General features: G+C 40.0%; 1 pseudogene; it reads right to left on the bottom strand.

Annotated features, from left to right (window-relative positions):
* Window positions 1-325: 325 nt before the first annotated feature.
* LOC130041709 (protein transport protein Sec61 subunit gamma-like) lies at window positions 326-770 on the bottom strand (annotated as a pseudogene).
* Between the last annotated feature and the right edge of the window lie 7,007 nt (window positions 771-7,777).

Below are 7,777 nucleotides of genomic sequence, written 5' to 3'. Positions count from 1 at the left end.
TTCACCTCATTATTTGCAGCTGATAATGTACTTGTATACATACATATTTGTGCATATGTTCATATGGAGAGGAACACAAGTTGTGTATTGTTACTAACAATTCCATACCACTCCATGATTTCTTCTGTTTTCCAACTCCATAAATGTATTTTTTAACAGAAAAAGAAGCTTATTTTTAAATTATTTCAATTTAGAAATAGAAAAGACCTTGGAAGAAAAACAGAAAAAACACAAAATATATAGGACAAATTTTTATACCATGAACTTCTCAAATATCACTTCTTCACCAATCCCCTTGATGAAAAACATTCCTCTATAAATATATTCAGTCACATACAATGACGTTATTAATGGGGATATGAATCAATTTAAAAAAATAGCCAATAAAGGACTGGAGCGATTAGCACAGTGGGTAGGGCATTTGCCTTGAATGCGGCCAACCCGGGTTCAATTCCCAGCATCCCATATGGTCCCCCAAGCACTGCCAGGAGGAATTCCTGAGTGCAGAGCCAGGAGTAATCCCTGAGCATTGCCGGGCGTGACCCAAAAAGCTAAAAAAAAAAAGCCAATAAATTCCATTATAGCAAATTTTATTGTGTTGCCATGGCAATCTTCTGAAATTCTTTTTTATTAGGTTTGGTGCATCTTTTAACCAGGTGAACTGAGCCCTTCATGAACTGCTGACTTGGCTCACCAAACTACTTTACTTGATCCACGATGTCTGTCACTGAACAGAGTCTAGGGACATGTCTTACTACTGTACTGTCCATAAATGTATCTTTATCCTTGGATTTTCTGAGTGAGAATCTGGGTCTTAACAACATAAATAAATTTAGTTAGGCTGGAGCACTGCCACCAAGACTGATACAGAACTGCTAGCTCCTCCTGCCTGCCAGAACTACCCTAGCTCCAGAGACAGCAGCTTCAGGACAAAAGAAGGAAGTATGTTTTACTGGAGTACTGTCACCAGGCCCCAAAGCCAGGATCTGGCCGAGTAAGCCCCCACACATGCTTATGTGGCATTTGCTCCCCATCTCACCTCAGTATGGAGACAGAGGGCTGTGACTCTGAATGCCAAAAGGAGGATCCTGACTGAGACAGTAAGTTTGAGACAGCAAAACCTCAGCACCAGCAATTTTCCTAGGATAAATGAGCAAATGAGACCACACATACTAGTCAGGTTAGCATAAAACACCACTGTTATCTGTGCAGTAGCAGACACAATGAAGAGGTTCAGGAATTCACCTGCTTTATTTTGTTTATTTAAAAAATTTTGTATTTAGTCACAGTGAAATCACAAAGTTATTCACCGTTGGATTTCAGGCATACAATGTTTCAACACCAATCTCTTCACCAGTGTCTACTTCCCTTCACTAGCCCCACCCCTTAACTTTTTCTTCTTTTTATGAGAGCCACTTCTTAAAAATATATTTTTACATTGTGATTTATAGTACTGTTGCTGATACATAGCACATCATCATCTTTCAGCACCACTTCCTTCTCCCATCTCTCCACCATTGCCCCCTCCCTGTTCTATGCTCCAGGCCCCTCAAATGTCATATTTTCCACTGAATACTAGTTCTCATGTTCTTTGCTTTAATTTATTTGGGTATTGATATTGCACCATTATGTTTCTTTGTGCTCCACATATGAGAGAAATCATTCTGTGTCATTCCCTCAACCTCTGAGTTACTTCACTCAGCATGGTACTCTCCAGGTCCCTTCCTGTGGCAGCAAATTTCATGACTTTATCTTATGGCTGAGTAATATTCCTTGTTATATCCCTTAGATTCTTTATCCAGTCATCTATTCTTTGGACACTGGGCATATTTCTGGATTTTGAGTATTGTAGATAGTGCTGCAAGGAACATGAAGGTGCAAATGTCTTTTAACCATTTTGTTTTGGGGCCCTGGGTTATATTCCAAGAAGTGGGGTTGCTGGCTCAAATGAAAGCTCAACTCCTAGACCTTTTTGAATACTAATTGCTTTTCAGAAAGGCTGGGATGAGTCAACACTCCTTTCAGCAGTAAATGAGAGTTCCTTTCTCCCAGCATCCACACCAGCACTGTTTGTTCCTCTTTCTGATGTATGCTATTATCTGTGGCGTTGTTGTTTTGATTTGCACCTCCCTGATGATTAGTGATATAGTGGACTTTTTTGGGGCAGAAAATAATATATTTTTAAAAATTTTTATTAGAGAAACACCATGAGGTACAGTTGTAGACTAACAAATTTTTGTGCTTGGGTTTCAGTTATACAATGAACGAGTACCTATCCCTCCACCAGTGCCCATTCTCCACCACCACTAATGCCAGTATACCTCCACCCCCATCCCCCCATCCCACTCTGCCTCTGTGGCAGGGCATTCTCTTTTGTTCTCTCTCCTTTTGGGTATAGAGCATTTTTTGTGTGCCTTTTGGCAATTTGTATTTCTTCTTTGAGAAAATTTCTATTCATCTTTTCTACGTATATTTGATGGGGTTGGAATTTTTTTCTTGAAAAATTTTACCAGTGCTTTACATATTTTGTATATTAGTCCCATACCAGATGACTGTTGGGTAAAAAATTTTTCCCATTCTAGAGGTTGTCTGTATCTTAGTCATAGTTTTTTTTTTATGTGCAAAAGTTTCTTAGTTTAATGTAGTCCCATTTGTTTGCTTCCAATGTCTTGGTTTAATGTAGTCCCATTTGTTTATCTTTGCTTCCACTTGCTTGGTCAGCAGTGTTTCATCCTTAAAGATGCCTTTAGCATCAACGTAATGGAATATTCTGCCTACCTTTTCCTCTATGCACATTATGGATTCAGGTCTGATATTGAGGTCTTTAATCCATTTCAATTTGATTTTGTGCATGGTGTTAGAAAGAGGTCTAAATTATTTTTTGGTACACACTGATCAGTTTTCCCAGCGCCACTTGTTGAAGAGAATTTCCTTGCTCCATTTCATAAGTTTTGCTCCATTACTAAAGATTAGCTGATCATATCCCTGAGAAACTATCTTGGGATATTCAAGTCTGTTTCATTTCATAAGGATCTATCTTTATTTCAATACCATACTGTTATTTTTTTAATTTTTACTAGTGAAACACCATGAGGAACAGTTGTGGACTTACAAATTTGTGTGCTTGGGTTTCAGTTATACAATGATCAAGCACCCATCCCTCCACCAGTGCCCATTATCCACCACCACTAATCCCAGTATCCCTCCCACCCCCTAATCCCCCATCCCACCCTGCCTCTGTGGCAGGGCATTTCCTTTTGTTCTCTATCTCTTTTTGGGTGCTGTGGTTTGCAAAAGAGGAATTGAGTGGCAATCATGTTCGGTCTATAGTCTACTTTCAGCATGCATCTCCCATTCTGGGCGCATCTTCCCAGCATCCTTTATTTGGTGCTCCCTTCTCTATCTGAGCTGCCTTTATCCCTAGAGTGTGCAGCTGGCCTCCAAGCCATGGAGTAAATCTCCTGGTACTTATTTTGGCTGTTCTTGAGTATTAGTCTCATATTTTGTTACTTTATGTTCCCCAGATGAAAGCAATTTTTCTATGTCAGCCCCTCTCTTTCTGACTCATTTGGCTTAACAAGAAACTTTCCATGTAGTTCCAGTTGAACGTAAATTTCATGACTTCATCCTTTCTAACAGCTACGTGGTACTCCATTGTGTAGATTTACCAAAGTTTCTTTAACCAGTCTTCTGTAATCAGGCACTCAGGTGTTTTCCAGATTCTAGCTATTGTAAACAGTACTGCAATGAACAAAGAAGTGCAGATGTCGCTTCCACAATACTTTTTTTTGACTCTCTGGGATATATTCCTAGGAGTGGTATTGCTGGGTCAAATGGGAGCTCAATTTCTAATTTTTTGAGAATAATTCATACTGTTTTCCAAAAGGGCTGAACCAGTTGGCATTCCCACCAACAGTGAAGGAGGGTCCCTTTATCGCCACATCCGTACCAACACCGGTTGCTTTTGTTCTTTTGGATGTGGGCCAGTCACTGTGGTGTGAGATGATATCACATTGCTGTTTTGGTCAGCATCTCCCTAATGATTAATGACATAGAGCATTTTCTCATGCGTCTTTTTGCCATTTGGATTTCTTCTTTGAGAAAGTTTCTGTTCAATTCATCGCCCCAGTTTTTGTGGGGTTGTATGTTTTCTTCTTGTGGAGTTCAACCAGTACTTTGTATATTCTTGATATCAATCCCTTGTCGGATGTGTATTCGGCGAATATCCTTTCCCATTCTGTAGACTGTCTCTGTATTTTGGTCACTGTTTCTTTGGAGGTGCAAAAGCTTCTTAGTTTAAGATAGTCCCATTTGTCTATCTCTGTTTTCACTTGCTTGGCCAGTGGCTTGGCATCTTTAAATATACTATTAGCTTCAATTTCATGGAGCATTTTGCTAACTGTGTCTTCAATGTACCTTATGGATTACAGACTGATGTTGGGGTTTTTAATCCGTTTTGATCTTACTTTTGTACATGGTGTTAGGCATAGATCTGAGCCCGCTTTTTGCATGTAGCCATCCAGTTTTGCCAGCACATTTTGTTAAAGAGGCTTTCTTTACTCCACTTCATATTTCTAGCCCCCTTATTAAAGATTAGATGATCAAATGCTTGGGGAGAGATGTCAGTATATTCAACCGTGTTCAATTTGTCTGCAGCTCTGCGTCTGTCCCAGTACCGTGCTGTTTTAATTATGACTGCCTTGTAGTAGAGTTTGAAGTTATGGTGCTTGATTCCTCCCATTTTCTTTTCCCCAAGAATTGCTTTAGCTATTCGTGGGAGCTTTTTGTTACATAGGAATTTCAGGACTGTTTGCTCCATTTCTTTGAAGAATGTAATGGGTATCGTTATGGGGATTGCATTGAATTAGTACATACTTTGGGAAGTTTTGCCATTTTGACAATGTTAATTCTCCCAATCCATGAGCAGGGTATATTTTTCCATTTCCTCATGACCTCTTTTATTTCCTGAAATAGCATTTTGTAGTTTTCTTTGTACAAGTGCTTTACTTCCTTAGTTAAGCTATTCGTAAGTAGTTGATTTTCTGGGGCACAATTGTAATGGAATTTTTTTCTTCATGTCACTTTCTTCTCTCTCACGATTTGCGGATAGGAAAGACATAGACACTTGGGTATTGATTTTATAATCTGAAACTTTACAATACAAGTCTATTGTTTTTAGAAGTTTCTTGGTAGAGGTTATAGGGTTCTCTAAGTATAGTATCATATCATCTGCGAATAGTGAGAGCTTATTTTCTTCCATTCCTACCTGAATGCCCTTAATATCGTTTTCTTGCCTAATCGCTATTGCAAGTACTTCCAGTACGATATTGAACAGCAGTGGAGAGAGTGGGCATCCTTGTCTCGTTCCTGATCTTAGGGGGAAGGCTCTCAGTTTTTCCCCATTGAAGATGATGCTTGCTGTAGGCTTGTGTTAGATGGCTTTAACTATATTGAGGAAATTCCCCTCCCATTTTGACGAGGGTTTTATCATAAACGGGTGCTGAATCTTGTCAAATGCTTTCACTGCATCTATTGATATGATCATGTACTTTTTATCTTTTCTTTTGTTGATATGATGGATTATGTTAATTGATTTCCGAATGTTAAGCCACCCTTGCATATCTGGGATGAATCCCACATGGTCATGTTGTATGATCTTTTTTTATGAGTTGTTGAATTACATTTGCTAGAATTTTGTTGAGAATCTTTACATCCATGTTTATCAGGGATATCCCATGTAGTTTTCTTTTCTTGTGGTGCCTTTGTTTCCTTTTGGTATTGGAGAGATATGGGCTTCATAGAAACTGTTTGAGAAAGTTTACGTTTCTTCCATTTCCTGGAATAGCTTTAGAAGAACTGGCAATAGGTCCTCTTTAAATGCTTGGAAAAATTCGCTAGTGAATCCATCTGGCCTTGGGCTTTTGTTTTTGGGAAGACTTTTGATTACAGTTTCAATTTCCTTGATGTTAATAGGTCTATTCAGGTATTCTAGATCTTCTTGGTTCAGCTTTGGGAGATTATAGGAATCCAGGAATTTATCCATTTCTTCTAGGTTCTCTTGTTCCGTGGCATACAGACTTTCAAAGTAATCTCTGATGATCTTTTGAATTTCTTTGTTTTCTGTTGTGATCATTATCTATTTTGGAAAACATTCCATGTGCACTGGAGAAGAATGTGTATTCTTTCTTTTTGGGGTGTAAAGCCCTGTATAGGTCTATAAGCCCTTTCTCCACTATTTCTTCTTTCAAAGCCAGTGTTTCCTTGCTGAGTTTTGTTATTTTTGATCTATCCAGAGTTGATAAGGCGATGTTGAACAACATAAGAATGATAGGGTCTCCCTGGCCTTTAACCACTATCGGTCACTGGGCCTGGAGGGAGTGCCCCAGGTCCTGATTTCTCTGGGGACAGGGTTGTTGCCAAGGAAACAAAACATTTTCAAAGAATAACATAAATTTTTGGCCTCCATTGCTGGCGGAGTACCTTTAAATATCCCACCCGCACGGCAGAGCCTGGCAAGCTATCCGTGGTCTATGCCAAATAGACCAAATTGATATGCCAAATCCAGTATTAAATGGATCTCATTCCCCTAACCCTGAATATGGCAGAGTCGAGAAGGATATGGAAGGAAAGGCTGATAAAATACCAAGGCAGAAATAGGCTGCCAAAACGAAGAAAAACAAAAATGATTGTCTGTACTTTTAATGCTCGTACACTAGCATCTACTGCATCCATTGAAGACCTTATGGTACAAGCGCAAAAGATCAAGTACGACATCATTGGTCTGACTGAAACGAGAAGACATCAATCACATCATACCGTTTTTGACACTGGAGAAGAACTGTTCCTTGGAACATGTGATAAAAGAGGCGTCGGTGGTGTCGGTATCCTTGTCAACACAACTTTAGCCACGAGCATTGATTCATTTGAATGCCTAACAACCTGAATCGGACGATTACACTTGAATAGATGTGGCTCACTACCGGCAGTTTCTATCTTTGTTGTCTATGCACCAACATCCAGTTATGATGAAAGAGAAACTGAGAAGTTCTACATGGAGCTGGAGAAGTTCTATAAAGAAGATCACACCTTCTACAAGATCATTGTCGGTGATTATAATGCCAAGATAGGACCAAGAAGATCAGTCGATGAACTCCACATCGGGACCCATGGCCTAGAATGAAACGATCAGGGTGACGGACTGTCTGAGTTCATCATGTCAACCACAACCTTCCATGGTAACTTACAGTTCCAAAAGGCTGAATCTAAACGTTGGACATGGGAGTCTCCCTATGGACGGTTCCACAATGAAATAGACCACATCATATTCAATTGGCGGTTTTGCCTAACCGATGTTGCTGTTGTCCTAAAATTCCAAACGGGATCAGACCACCGTCTTCTTCGTGCAAAATTCTACCTCACAGAACGAGGAGGAAAGAATGCAAGGTTTAAGAAGAGGACTCCCAGAACGACCACCAACTTGGAGCTCTTTGGCTCTGTTGCGGCAACATGGGAAGATGCCGTCATTGACAACATTGATGAGGAATACGATCGAATGATTCAGCACCTCCATGATTGTGCGAGGAATGCCAAGAGAGAGATAACCACAAAAAAACCGCCTTTCTTCGAACACTCTTGAACTTATTCTCCAACGTGGCTTGGCACATGCCTCAGGCAACCACAAGCGAACATCCGAACTGGCAAAACAGTGCAGAGAAGCCATCAAGGATGACCTCAAAAACAGGAGAGCAGCAGTACTGGTAGATGCGGCAGAAGCTGG

This window comes from Sorex fumeus, unplaced genomic scaffold, assembly GCF_029834395.1.
Source record: "Sorex fumeus unplaced genomic scaffold, SorFum_2.1 ptg000098l, whole genome shotgun sequence".
In the NCBI taxonomy this organism is placed as follows: domain Eukaryota; kingdom Metazoa; phylum Chordata; class Mammalia; order Eulipotyphla; family Soricidae; genus Sorex; species Sorex fumeus.
The sequence above is the reverse complement of the archived record's forward strand: the minus strand, read 5'-3'. Positions and strand labels throughout refer to the sequence as shown.